The sequence below is a fragment of the Leptonychotes weddellii genome, chromosome 12, assembly GCF_054177405.1.
Source record: "Leptonychotes weddellii isolate Sample4059 chromosome 12, ASM5417740v2, whole genome shotgun sequence".
NCBI lineage: Eukaryota > Metazoa > Chordata > Mammalia > Carnivora > Phocidae > Leptonychotes > Leptonychotes weddellii.
In genome coordinates, this window is record NC_138380.1 from 23,040,101 (window position 1) to 23,054,559 (window position 14,459).

Consider the following 14,459-nt stretch of genomic DNA (forward strand, 5'->3'; position numbering starts at 1 on the left):
GCCATCTTCCCAGCAGCCGCAATACCTACTTAATTTTGAGTTTGCAGAAAACCCCTGCCAGAAAATGATCATTTTTGTTATCTGTAATCATAGTATATATTGTGGTGAACTGCTTACATATTTGTGACTATACACAACATACAAATTCCACAGTGTAATGATTTATGTATGCTTAGAAATATTGATTTTGTGATGGATTGTGTGTGGCAGACATGAACATACATCACTCAGATTGTCCTTCAAGATTCTCCTTTACTGTCCAGTTTCCAGGAATGGGGGTACCATGAAGTCTCTAGCTGTTAGTTTTTTTATACTTGGCCTCATTTTTGAGGTAAGGTTACACTTTTCCACGGATGGTCCCCAGCTAATGATTAAGCAAGGTGGTGCTACAAAGACCTAGTCATTTCCACCCAAAGCAAGACTTCTCTAATAGGCACTTTTTTTTTTTTTTTTTTTGCTTTAGCTCCTCAATGAGCTGACAGAGAGTTTATCATGTCTGTGTAATGGCATGATGACTCTTCCTGACCAATCGTGCTTCCTCCTGTTTTATTTCATAGGTGTTACTATCCAATAAAAGTTTGAACTCCTAAAAAGTGTTCCTGTCTATTTCCCAGAGAATTCAACTGGCAAAACATGAATATACAATTTTGATCACAATCAGAAAAAAAAGCATCTATTATCTTCTTTGACTTTGAAAATTGCTGGCACTTTATATTTTCACATTCTTTTTGTTTCTGAAATCTGGATGCATCTTACAAGTAATGTGAATAAGAATTATAAGTTTTTAGGGGCGCCTGGGTGGCTCAGTCGGTTAAACGTCTGCCTTCGGCTCAGGTCATGGTCCCAGGGTCCTGGGATCGAGCCCCGCATCGGGCTCCCTGCTCTGCAGGGAGCCCGCTTCTCCCTCTCCCACTCCCTCTGCTTGTGTTCCCTCTCTCGCTGTGTCTCTCTCTGTCACATAAATAAATAAAATCTTAAAAAAAAAGTTTTTAAAAAATAAACTGATACAAATTGTTATTAAAAATGGTGGGTATTTTTGTGACATATTATCCTGATATGCATATAGCAAATTATACAGTGTGATGTCTTTTGTATTTAAAAGGCTGGAAGCTAGCCAACACAGGCTACAAAACAACTCCCCCACATGCAATTCAGTGTTCATGGGCTAGCTAATTAACTTCTCTGTCAGTGTCCACAGGTAAAAATATGGATAATACAACCAGTATCAAAGTTGCTATGAAGATAAAATGAGATCATTACTATGAAAGGCCTTTGAAAATTTAAGAGAACCCCGTGATTTCTCCCACCTGTGTACAACAGACTTTGAATATAACTAACAAATAGCAAATACAGCACCACTTACACTTCTTGTGCACAAAAAAAAAAAATGAAGTAGGATCCCTAATTTATACAATATAGAAATATTAACTTAATCATAGACTTTAATGTTAGAACTAAAACTATAAAATTATTAAAAGAAAACAAAGGGGGGGATCTTCATGACCTTGGAATAAACAATGATTTTTTATATATAATACTAAAAGTGCAAAAGGCACAAGAATAAATAAATTGGATTTCATCAAAAGTAAAAACTTTTGTGTTTCAAAGGACACCATCAAGGATGTTAAAGACAATGTACATAATGACAAAAAATATTTTCAAGTCATGTATCTGATAAGAATATATAAAGAACTCTTAAACTCAATAATACAAATAACCCAATTGAAAAATTATCAAATATTTAAATAGACACTTCTCCAAGAAAGATACACAAATGGCCAATAACCACATGAGACAATACTGAACATCACTAGTCATCAGGAAAATATAAAGGAAAACTACAATGAGAAACGATCTCACATATACTAGGAAGGCTAAAATTAAAAAGAGAATAGTAATAATTGGAACTCTCATACATTGCTTGAAGAATTTGGAAAACAGTCTGATAGATTCTCAAATTGTTAAACACACAGTTACCACATGACCCAGCAATTCTACTCCTAGGTATATACCCCCGAGAACTGAAAACCTATGTTCACACAAAAACTTGTGAAAGAATGTTCAAAGTAGTATTAGTCTTAATATTGAAAAAGGAAAAACAGCCCATATGTCCATCAACTGATGAATGGATAAACAAAATGTGGAATATCCACACAATGGAATATTATTTAGCCATAAAAACACAAAGTACTGATGTATGCAACAACACGGATGAACCTTAAAAATGTTTCCAAAGAGCCCCAGGATTAAGTTGCGTTTGATCAGCCTGGATCAACTGCATATCCTGGACCAGTCACTATTACCAGATGATCTTATGCTCTATTTGGTTATGACAGGATCAGGTTAAGCTCCTGTGTGATCAGAGTTGTTTCCAAGTGCCCCTAAACCACATATAAATGTACTGGGGGCAAGGGGATGCCCCCAAGAAAATTCTGTTACTAGAAAGAGGGAATAGATAACGGTAAGGGGGGAAAAAACCCCAAAATGTTGATTACAACCTAGCACTATCTGAAACACATCTGATTCTCAACACCACAGTGTGAGAAGAGGAATAGTGATAAACTTCAGTGAGCCTAGATGAGTACTTTTATTACACGAAATGGAAGCCAACCCTCACGAAGAATGAATAAATGCTATGCTAAAAGAGTAGATGAAATTAAAACAGAACCACAAACAAAATATCTAAAATATCTGTAAGAACATTAGAGTGATTTGCATTATATGTATGCTAACAAGAACTAACAGATCAAAGCCAGTGGTTTGAAGTTAGGAAGAGACAGATTTGGATACAACATAAAGAAATCTTTTTTTATGAATTTTCCATGAGGTTCCCCTCAGTGAAAATATCCTGATTTTTCTGGAGATACTGGGAATTTTATTTTTTATGAAAAATGCTAAAATACTGGTGATTAAACTTTTTGATCACTGTGAAGAAGTTTTCAGTCTTATGTTTAAATTATCACATGTAAATCAGGAGAACAAAGAGGTTATTTTATGTGCTAATTTACTGAATTAGTACATCAATGTAAATCAGTTGTAAGTGCTCTTGGACCTGCTAAAATCTACATGCACAGGTTAGCTTTTTCATTGGCTTCCATGAGAAGATCAGTTATACCTGTTCTATAATGAAGAGTTAGAGAGAAGTACAATTACATCTCCATAGAATTTCACTGGAAGCTCTCTAGTAGATGTGATTCTTTTCCTGGCCCCAGGTCTTTGGATCAATCTTCACAATCCTCATCAGCCTCTTTTCTCCTCCTTCTTTTTTTTCAAGTTTTTATTTAAATTCCAGTTAGTTAACATACAGTGTAATTATTAGTTTCAGGCTTGAACTTAGTGCTCATCACAACAAGTGTGCCCTCCTTAATACCCATCACCCATTTAGCCCATCCCTCACTCCCTCCCATCCTACAACCTTCAGGTTATTCTATTTAGTTAAGAGTCTGTTTTCTGGTTTGCCTCTTTTTTTCCCCAATGTCCATCTGTTTTGTTTCTTAAATTCCACATATGAGTGAAATCATATGGTATTTGTCTTTCTCTGACTGACTTATTTTATTTAGCATAATACTCTCTGGTTCCATCCACATCATTGTAAATGGCAAGACTTCATTCTTTTTGATGGCTGAGCAATATTCCATCATATATATGATATATATGATATATATATATATATATAACTTCTTCTTTCTCCATTCATCAGTTGATGGACATTTGGGCTTTTTTCATAATTTGATAATGCTGCTATAAATATAAGTGTGTGTGTATCCCTTTGAATCTGTATTTTTATATCCTTTGGGTAAATACCTAGTAGTACAATTGCTGGATTATAGGTTAGTTCTATTTTTAACTTTCTGAGGAACCTCCATACTGTTCTCTAGAGTGGCTGCACCAGCTCGCATTCCCACCAATAGAGTAAGAGGATTTCCCTTTCTCTGCATCCCTGCCATCTGTTGTTTCCTGTGTTGTTAATTGTAGCCATTCTGATAGGTGTGAGGTGATATCTCACTGTAGTTTTGATTTGTATTTCCTTGATGATGAATGATGTTGAGCATCTTTTCATGTAGCCATCTGTATGTCTTCTTTGGAAAAATGTCTGTTCATTTCTTTTGCCCATTTTTTAGCTAAATTATTTGCTTTTTGGGTGTTGAGTTTTAGAAGTTCTTTATTTTTTTTCCCTCCTTCTTGCTCCTTTATTACAGTAAGTTCCTCTGCATAAAGTGTGGGAGCTAACCTGCAGCTTCTGGCAAGTCCTATAAAGCTCATCTCTCTTTACAATGGAATTCCTACCACTACTAGGAAAATAACATTTTCTCTATTATCACTGTAGCATGGGAAAAAATGATCATTTTGTTTATTATCTTGGGAGACCCAGAATAAAAGACCCTAAAAACCCTTAACTACCCTTTCAAAGGTTTCTTTGCCATCAACCCTTTAATCAATTTATATTTACTGCATTAATTTCCTAGCCATACACACACACTTGCAACTTTCTAAATTCTATTAATGTTATTAATTGAACTTACTAAATTTTAACTCATTTGTAGGATAATTAAAGAAATCAAATATTCTAGGACAGAAAACCAAGTTGTCAGTTCTCAATACTTATTATTTCTGAATACTCAATTATATTTGACATTTGGACCATTTCATCTTCTTGAAAATTTCCACTTATCTTCCATGATATTCTATTGCAATGGTTCTCAAAATGTGATCTCCAGAATAGCATATCAGCATTACCTGAAAACTTGTTTGATAGTCACAGTATCTGGCCTCATCAAAACCTACTAAATCAGAAACTTTGGTGGGGACCCAACAATGTATGGTCTAACAAGACCTCCAGGTGATTATGATGTAGTATATAGATTTTGGTTTGAAAAATGAACAATGTCCCTGACTCTTCCTCTTTCTTCTCCTTCCATTCCTTAATCAAGGGAAATCTTCCTGACTTCTTGAATAAAGCCCAAAACATGCATCCTGTTGACAGAGTTACTTGTATGCTAATTCCATAAAAGAGAGAGAGAGAGAGATTGAGAAAACACATCTACCAGTCTGTAAACCACTTTAATTATTTTCAGTAAAATCCATTTACACCCCAATGCTTTACTGAGGTTGATTATATATTTTAAATAATTGGTATATTATTTCCTAAACTCCTGCCTTCACTGTCCAGATACAGGAACTTGGTGAAATGTTACCTACCCAACATTGCCAAGATAGGAGAATTACGTTGATTCTTAAATTATTTTTGCATCAACACTATATTTTTGGGAGGGCTAGGTTTTATTTTATCAATAAACTACATTTTTTTTCAGACTTTTCTTTTGTTGTTACCAGAGTTGAACTAAATTCATCACACTTCACATAAGATCTCAGAAAGTTCCATTAGGAGTTCTGCGGATTTGATTCACTTGCCAGAAAAAGGAAAGGAAGTAATAAAGTGAAACTTTGAAATAAGATTTGGATTTATGAAAGAAACTAGTTTTGAGAAGGTCATAAAAATCTCCTTCGTTCAGTAGAAGACTGAAACACAAATGAGAAAATAAATGACATCAGTCTCCTGGTTAAAATATAACTCTTGATGGCATTCATGACTGACACTTTTCTGTCTTCTGTGCTCCCACACATTTAAAATTTTCCCTGGCTTCTTCTCTAATTTCCTAACAACATTTGTGTTTAAAGACTATTTGAAATAGTTACATCATTTATAATGGTTCTTTGAGTCTGCCTCCCAGCACTGTAAGGGACATCAACTTTAAGTTGCAGCATAGCAGCAAACTCTCTAAAATGAGATTTATTTATTTAATTTATTCCATTTTTGAATATTTTATTTCCTTAGAAAATTATGAAATTTTCATAAGCAAAATGTATATAAATGTTAAAGCAAAATGTTTTAAAAATAATTAGAATGTTCAGAATGCTCTGTTCATGAAAACCTACTATAAGGAAAATATCCAGAAAATTGCAAGTTTGTTTATAAAAAATCAAACAAAAATTAAAAAAAAATAGGGAGTATTAGATAACTACTTTGACACTGCAGTAGGAGACAATGCATTAGGAGAAAATGCAAAAGGAAAGCATATCTCTTTCACCCATCTCTCAGTGGGAGTCAGAGCACTCTTAGCTCTAAGGCAAGCAACATGATTACAGTAGCATGGTGCAGGGGTTCCTTTAAGACAAGAGCTAGTGGGAAGAGGATGCTAGGATTGTTCGGTTTAAAGATTTTATTTATTTATTTGAGAGAGAGAGAACAAGGAGTGGGAAGGGGCAGAGAGAGAGAGAGACCGAGAGAGAGAGAGAGAGAAGCAGACTCCTTGCTGAGCAGGAAGCCCAATGTAGGGCTCGATACCAGGACCTGGAGATCATGACCTGAGCCAAAGGCAGACGCTTAACCAACTGAGCCACCCAGGCATCCCTCCATGATCTCCAGGCATCCCGATTGTTCTGTTTAATAAGAAAAACTTTATGGGTGTTGTTAACTGTAGGTTTTTTATAAATACTCATTATCAGACTGAGGGAGTTCTCTTGAATTCCAGGCTTGCTGACAGTTTTGTTATTGTATTATTTTTTACATAACAGTCCATAACAGGTGTGAATTTTTCAAGTTTTTTTGGGGCAGTTATTGAGATAATTACATAATTTGTCAATTATTCTAATTTGATGTATTACATTTATTAATTTTCTATAACCAAACCAAACTTAAATTTCTGGGATAACACAGCTTACTTATTTTTTCATTATTGTTGATTTTGATTTGCTAGTATTTTAAGACATTTTGTATGTATATTCAAGAGGGATAGTGTTTTCTAACTTTTGCCTTGTATTACTTTTCATGTTTTGATATATGAATTATGCTGGCCTATCTTAGTCTGTTCAGGCTCCTATAACAAAATGCCACAGACTAGATTACTTATAAGCAACAAAAATGTATTTCTCACAATTCTGGAGGTTATAAATCCAAGATCAGGTGACAACATGGTCAAATGAGGGCACTCATACAGGCTGCCACAGTGTGAACTCTCATTGTGTCCTCACATGGTTAAAGGGACTAGGGAGCTCTGTGGGGACTCTTTTTTTTTTTTTTTTAAAGATTTTATTTATTTATTTGAGAGAGAGAGAATGAGAGACAGAGAGCACGAGAGGGAAGAGGGCAGAGGGAGAAGCAGACCCCCTGCTCAGCAGGGAGCCCAATGCGGGACTCGATCCCGGGACTCCAGGATCATGACCTGAGCCGAAGGCAGTCGTCCAACCAGCTGAGCCACCCAGGCGCCCTGTGGGGACTCTTTTCTAAGAGCACTAATTCCACTTGTGAGGGCTCCACCCTCATGACGTAAGTACCTTCCAAAGGCCCCACCTCCTAATATTATTCCCTGTGGTTTAGGATTTTAACATATGAATTTTGTGGGAACACAAATAGCCTCATAAAATGACTTTCCCATTTTTACATTTGTTTGATATTTAGCAATTTGTTCTTTGTTCTTACTTTTCTACCTCCTGGTGAGTGAATTGTAAAGATTAAAGTATTTGATTTTATCTCCCATATTGATATCTCAGATATGTCTCTTTTTGCTGTTTTTAGTGATATCCATAGATATTGCCATATGCATTTTTAAAAAAAAATTATTTGTTTTAATTCCAGTATAATTAACATACAGGGTTATATTAGTTTTAGGTGTATAATATAGTGACTCAACAAGTCTATACATTACTCAGTGCTCATCATGATAAGTGTACTCTTTAATTCCTATCACCTATTTAACCCATCCCTTCCCCTACCTCCCTTCTGGTAACCATCACTTTGTTCTCTATACTTAAGACTCTGTTTCTTGGTTTTACTTTTTTTTTTTCTTTGCTCATTTGTTTCTTAAATTCCACATATGAGTGAAATACGGTATTTCTCTCTCTCTGACTTATTTCACTTACCGTTATACTCTCTAGCTCCATCAATGTCACTGGAAATGGCTAGATTCCATTCTTCTTATGGCTAAATATATTCCATTGCATACACACACACACACACACACACACACACACACACACACACCATACATACCCATCCATTCTTCTCTACCCATTCATCTATCAATGAACACTTGAGTTGCTTCCATAATTTGGCTATTGTACAAAATGATGCAATAAGTATAGGGGTGCATATATCCCTTCCAATTAGGGTTTTGGATTCTTGGTTAAATACCCAGTAGTACCATTACTGGATCATAGGGTATTCTATTTTAACTGTTTAAGGGACCTCCATACTGTCTTCCAAAGTGGCTGCACCAGTTTGTGTTTCCATCAACAGTGCAAGAGGGTTCCTTTTTCTCCACATCCTCACCTATACTTGCTGTTTCTTGTGTTTTTTATTTTAGCCATTTTGACAGTTGTGAGGTACTATCTCATTGTGGTTTTGACTTGCATTTCCATGGTGATTAGTGGTGATGCTGATCATCTTTTCATGTGTCTGTGGGCCATCTGTATGTCTTCCTTGGAGATTTCTGTTCATATCTTCTTCCCATTTTTACTTGGATTATTTGGCTTTTTTGTGTGTGTTGTGTTGTATAAGCTCTTTATATATTTTGGATACCAACCTCCTGTTAGTATGTGCATTTTTTTATAACAACACTGTAGCTTCAAACAATATGCTACTTCATCCACAGTATAAAAAAACTTACTCAAGCTTTTATGTTCATATTATTTTATTAGTTTTTTAATGTATGCCATACATGCTACATTATGTTAATGTGATCGCTTTAATCACTTACTAATCTTTGAAAGAAACTAAGAAAAACAACTATGTTTGCAGAGTACCAGTTATTTCCCATTTCCTGTGCTCTTCATTCATTCTTACATACCTAGAATTTCATAATTTTACTTCAGCAAGAAGTTCTTTCCACATTTCTTATAGTAAAGATCTATTAAGGACAAAATCACTCATCTTTTGTCTGTCTGAGAATGATTTTGTGAAGGTTAACTAGAGTTAGAATTCTACTTTGAGAGTTATGTTTTCTCTTTTAGTATTTAAAACATATTCAAATATTATTCATTACTTCTGGTGTGAAGTCAATCTTTTTTAGTGTTATTTTTCTCCTATATATAAGGTTTTTTTTCCTCCAATTTCTCCTTTAAAGAATATGATTTTATCTTTAACTTATAGCAGTTTAGCTGTAATGCATGTGTGTGTGTTTGCATGTATGAGTGAGCCTATATATTTTGTATTTATCTGTTTATACTCCTTGGGGCATTCACTGAACTTCTTTGAGCTCTGGGTTGATTTTTTAAATCAGTTTTGCAAAGTTTCTTTTGGTCACTATCTCTAAATATTTCTTCTTTCCCGTTGTCTTACTTTTGTCCTTTTGAGACTCCAAGTACATATATAGTAGACTGCTTGATATTTTCTCATACCCTTGATACTACTCTATTTCTTCTTCCCCTTTTATATTTTTATTTCTGTTTGTATATTGTCTCTTCAATGATCCTTTCCTTTTTGTATCAAGTCTTAGGTTAAGTTCATTCAATGAATCCTTTATTTCTGATGTGTGGTGTGTGTGTGTGTTTGTGTGTATAATTTATAGCATTTCTATTTTGTTCTTTATGTAGTTCCCATATCTCTACTAAAAGTCCCATATCTTTATTCTTCCTACCTTTCCCACAAAATTCTTTTTCATTTTTATTACAGTCATTTTAAATTTGGTGTGATGATCCAAACATCTAGAGAATCTTAGCATCTGTTTATAATGATCACTGCTGCTCTCAACCATTGTCCACATTTTCCTGATTTTTTGTATGTTCATTATAATTTATTAAATGCTGTTTTTATTGCATTACAAGTAAATAAATAAACAATATTTACCCCAATAAAGGGTCATTTTCTTTCTTATATAGAATTTATTGGCAGTTTACTTAATCCTGGGTTTACTTAACCTTTAGCTAGAATCAGTTCACAATGGCTTTAAATATTTTGAAGATGAGCTCATAACTTTTTCTTTAGCAGAGTCTGGGATCTAAGCTCTGGTGAAATTCTGAAGATCTGCTTATGCTTCCAAGTTGAGCTGTAAGCTTTCAGAAGTGGGATATCACTCCTTGATTTCTAGCCTTGCTACAAGTATTTGTGATGGTTGTAGAGTCTTCTTTGCTCTTTATATCACTCCCTGATTTCTGGGCCTCCAGACACTGTTTAGCCTTACTTCCCTGTTTCAAGTTTTCTGATTGTGGCTCTTCCCCTGTCTTCCTTAGGTGAAAGTACAGATTACCTGGGAGAAGAATTCTCTCAGTTCCACTCCACCCTTAGCCTAAAAGCCTTTTACAGGGTTTATTTCAGCTCTTCTTTGTACTCTGATTTTAGATGAAGAGTCACAAGCAAAATTTGTGTGTGTGCATAATCTTGCTCTCTGGCAAGATATTTGTTTTTAATTTAATTTGTTTACTGATACATGGGTTGCATAATAAAGGTAATACAAATGAAATGAAGTCCTGTAGCTTCGAGTAGCAAAATATTTTTACCATCTTTTGGGCCAAATTAATTACAAGGAATAACACAACTCTAAAAAGGCTTTAAAGATGGTAACTAGTGTTCCTTACATGACTAGTAAATGTTTTGTAACTAGATATTGAAGAAAATACACAAGATGTTGAGGAAAATGCATACTTTAAAAATCTTTTTAAGAGATATGTTCAGTAAGATATTACTTGAAGAGAAAATTAGATACTTTTTAAAACCCTGATGCTTCATTATCCCTTCATCTTTTTTTTTTAAGATTTATTTATTTATTTATTTGACAGAGAGAGACACAGCAAGAGAAGGAATACAAGCAGGGGGAGTGGAAGAGGGAGAAGCAGGCTTCCCTCTTGAGCAGGGGCCCAATGCAGGGCTTGATCCCAGGACCCTGGGATCATGACCTGAGCCGAAGGCATACGCCCAACGACTGAGCCACCCAGGTGCCCCATTATCCCTTATTCTTAATATTTAATTTGTTTTCTCACTACAACTTAAACTTGAAGCTATTCAGGCAGCTAACAGATTCTTTTGTATAACTATGAACATTACTATTACTTAAGAATTATCATTTCAGCAATGCTAAAATTCAGTATGTATTTAATCAACAGGCAATTGAGAAGGATAGTTAAAACTCTTAAATTTAGGAGAAAAACATAACTGTTGTAGACATTTCCTTAGATACTGGGTTATTTGGAAATCTTCTATTTGGGAAATAATCATTCAGACATTTACGAAAAACATATACATGCTTTTTAAGTGATCTCAGGGCTAAAACCATGGGTAACCATTATAATGATCTTTATTTGGAAGATAGCATGCTGGGTGTAACCATTACTCTAGATAGATGGTAAAAGCTTGTGTAATTATTATTTGTCTTAATAGTTCTTAAGGAGGCACAATCTGTTGAGATCAGACCACCAAACCCTGACTGACAGATCTTTGATTATTTCAGTAAATGGACATGAGAATTTCATGTTTCTTGTAGTGCATCTTAGTATCTTTGTAAAGGAAAAAAATGGGGAAAATGTCCTGATTTTATTTCCTTTCAGAATTTCTCAGAAGTATCTATTCATATTTCCCGTTAACGACATTTAAAGAACACAAGAGAGATTTTAGGATAAGATCAGTTTCAATTCTGTGAATGAGGAGTGTCAATGCTACCACAAAGACATAAAAAACTGCTGCTAGGCTACAGGCACAATATTCATACTACTCTGAATCTAAAATGATCCTATATTATGTAGAAATTATATTACTGTCATTGAAGTTGCCTTTACAATTAATATCTATTAAACAAGGATGTGTTTTGTTTTGTTTTGTTTTGGAGCTTAATGCAGTCTGAGGTTTGTTGAAAAAAATGTCCAAATATTTTAGTAGATTATAGCTCACATTTTTCATCATACTATTTACATGATAATTCAGTAGTTTTTTTTTTTTTAAAGATTTTATTTACTTATTTGACAGAGACACAGCAAAAGAAGGAACACAAGCAAAGGGAGTGAGAGTGAAGAAGCAGGCTTCCCTCTGAGCAGGGAGGCTGATGCAGGGCTGGATCCCAGGACCCTGGGATCACGACCTGAGCCGAAGGCAGACGTTTAACGACTGAGCCACCCAGGCACCCCAATTCAGTAGTATTTTTATGATGAAAATAGTTTTCTCAGATAAAATGAAAAGACCTGATGAGAGCCTCAGAGATAGCTATACATGTTTAAAAGCAAATAACTATACTTTAAGAAATCAGTATCTCATGTAATTCTCAGCAAGAAGACAAGATATCTCTTAGATTATATCTATACAGAGATTGTTTCACCTATTTTATTCAAGTTGAATGGCAGTCTTAGTTGCATAACTAATTAGTTCAAATTAAACAACTAATTGGTTAGAATAGGAGTTGTCTAAATTGACTAATTAATTGAATACTGAAATAAGAAGAATTAATCCTCATGTGGCTTATATGTATTTAATGCATTTAATTCTGGCCAACTCTTTTGCTTACCTTAAAATAAATTTTAGGTTTATGTTCTAATGAAACAACAACATATTTCAGGCTGCTTTAACAAAATACTACAGACCAGGTGGCTTAAACAACAAAAATTTATTTCTCACAATTCTGGAGTCTGAGACGTCCAAAATCAAGACGCCAGCATGGTTAGGTTCTGTGAAACCTAGTTTCCAGATAGCTATCTTATTGCTGTACCCATACATGGCAAAGGGAGACATTTCTGTCATGTCTCTTATAAAGGCACTAATCCCATTCATGAAGGCTCTATCCTCATAACCTAATTACCTCCCAAAGGCCCCACCTCCAAATACAATCACCTTGGGAATTAGGCTTCAACATATGAATTCTGAGGAGACACATTCAGTCTATAGCAAATAATGTTCTTTTAACTGACAGATATTACATTGCCAAGGCAAGTATACACCGGTACCTATGAAATACAATCAAGTATTCTTTACACAGCATTGAAGTGGCTTTAATAAATATCAAGATGTTGATCTTGATATATACTGTGTTATATTCCTTTTTAATTTTGGTTTATCCCAATAACTACATTTAATAGAACATGTTACCAGAAGGTAAAAAATAAAAAGATAAGCAATTAGGAGAAATTCCATGGTAGAATAATATTCAGGTGTAGAAAAACTGAAAATAAGAGATGAAAATTTTACAAACAGTATGGAATTGCAGAAAAAATGATTTTGGAGCAAGGGTAATACGAAATAACATGTTGCTGATTATCATTGAGTTGTATATGACACATTTAGAGTGCAAACTTTGTACAAAAATTGAAGTAAATCAACTAATTTCCAAAACTTCAAAATATATTGTTATAAAGTATGTAATAAAATCAATTAAGTTAAACACAACCACCTCTGTGGATAAGATAATGAGTAATATCATAAACATAAGTTTTCCACAAAAACTTCCCCTTTTTGTTTGTATATACCTTTTAATGGATATTGTAAGGCTATAATGTCATTTTTTAGAGATTTGTTAGACTATCATTTTCTCACAATATACCTCTCCCTCCCCTGCCATAATTCATTGTAGGCAGGGCCCTTACCCACCCCAGATGTTATGCTTGACCATGTCTGTGCTTGTAGGCAGAAATAAGAGGAAAAAAAAAAAAAGAAAGAAAAGAAAAGAGAAGAGAGGAAAAGAAATAATAGCATGCCAGTTCTGAACCAAGGTCTTAAGAAGCTTTGTGCGTTCCTTCTCTGTTCTCTTGAGTCTTTGACTATAAGCAAGAAAAAGACATGTTCCAGGAGCCATTTCTCCTTTAGTCCAAGGCCCAGAATGAAGAAAATAGAGTACTGCCTAAATCTAAAGCCTGAAGTTAGTCCAAGTTTCTCTGAACACAGCATCAAAATCTGCCCAAACCGAAGCTGATACACAAATCCATGCATAAAAAAATAAATACGAACTTTCTTAAGCTATCAGTCAATATTTTAGGGTCTTTTATTATGCAGTATTATCAAAGCACAATCATGGAGGACTGAGAGACCAGGGCATACTTTGAGCAATGCAAGTGCTAAGTCAAACTTGCTGATATTGAGGAAATACAAGTTGGGATGTAATGAGATTAAGCAGGAGAAATGGATTTAGACACCAGGTTCAGTACTTCATAATTTATCCTAAAATCAAAGTGATCCACTGAAAGATTTTATTTACCTAGGTAAAATAATCACATTTTAAAAAATTTAGAAAGATTCCTTCCTTAAATTTGTAGCAAATGCTGATGTAATGATTTCTCCATAAAATATGTTACAATTTTTTTATTCCATGGTTGGAATGGCAGGAAAATCAATTACACAAATGTTAAGAAAGCTTTATTACAAAAAGAGAGGTGAGCTCTGCCCCTGGCATTTTCCTTGGGGATACCTGGTAGGATAAAGCTGGGGTTTTAACAGGTATCTGGCTTAGAGTACAAGAGACACACCTTGAATACTGCCAGTACTTTAGGGT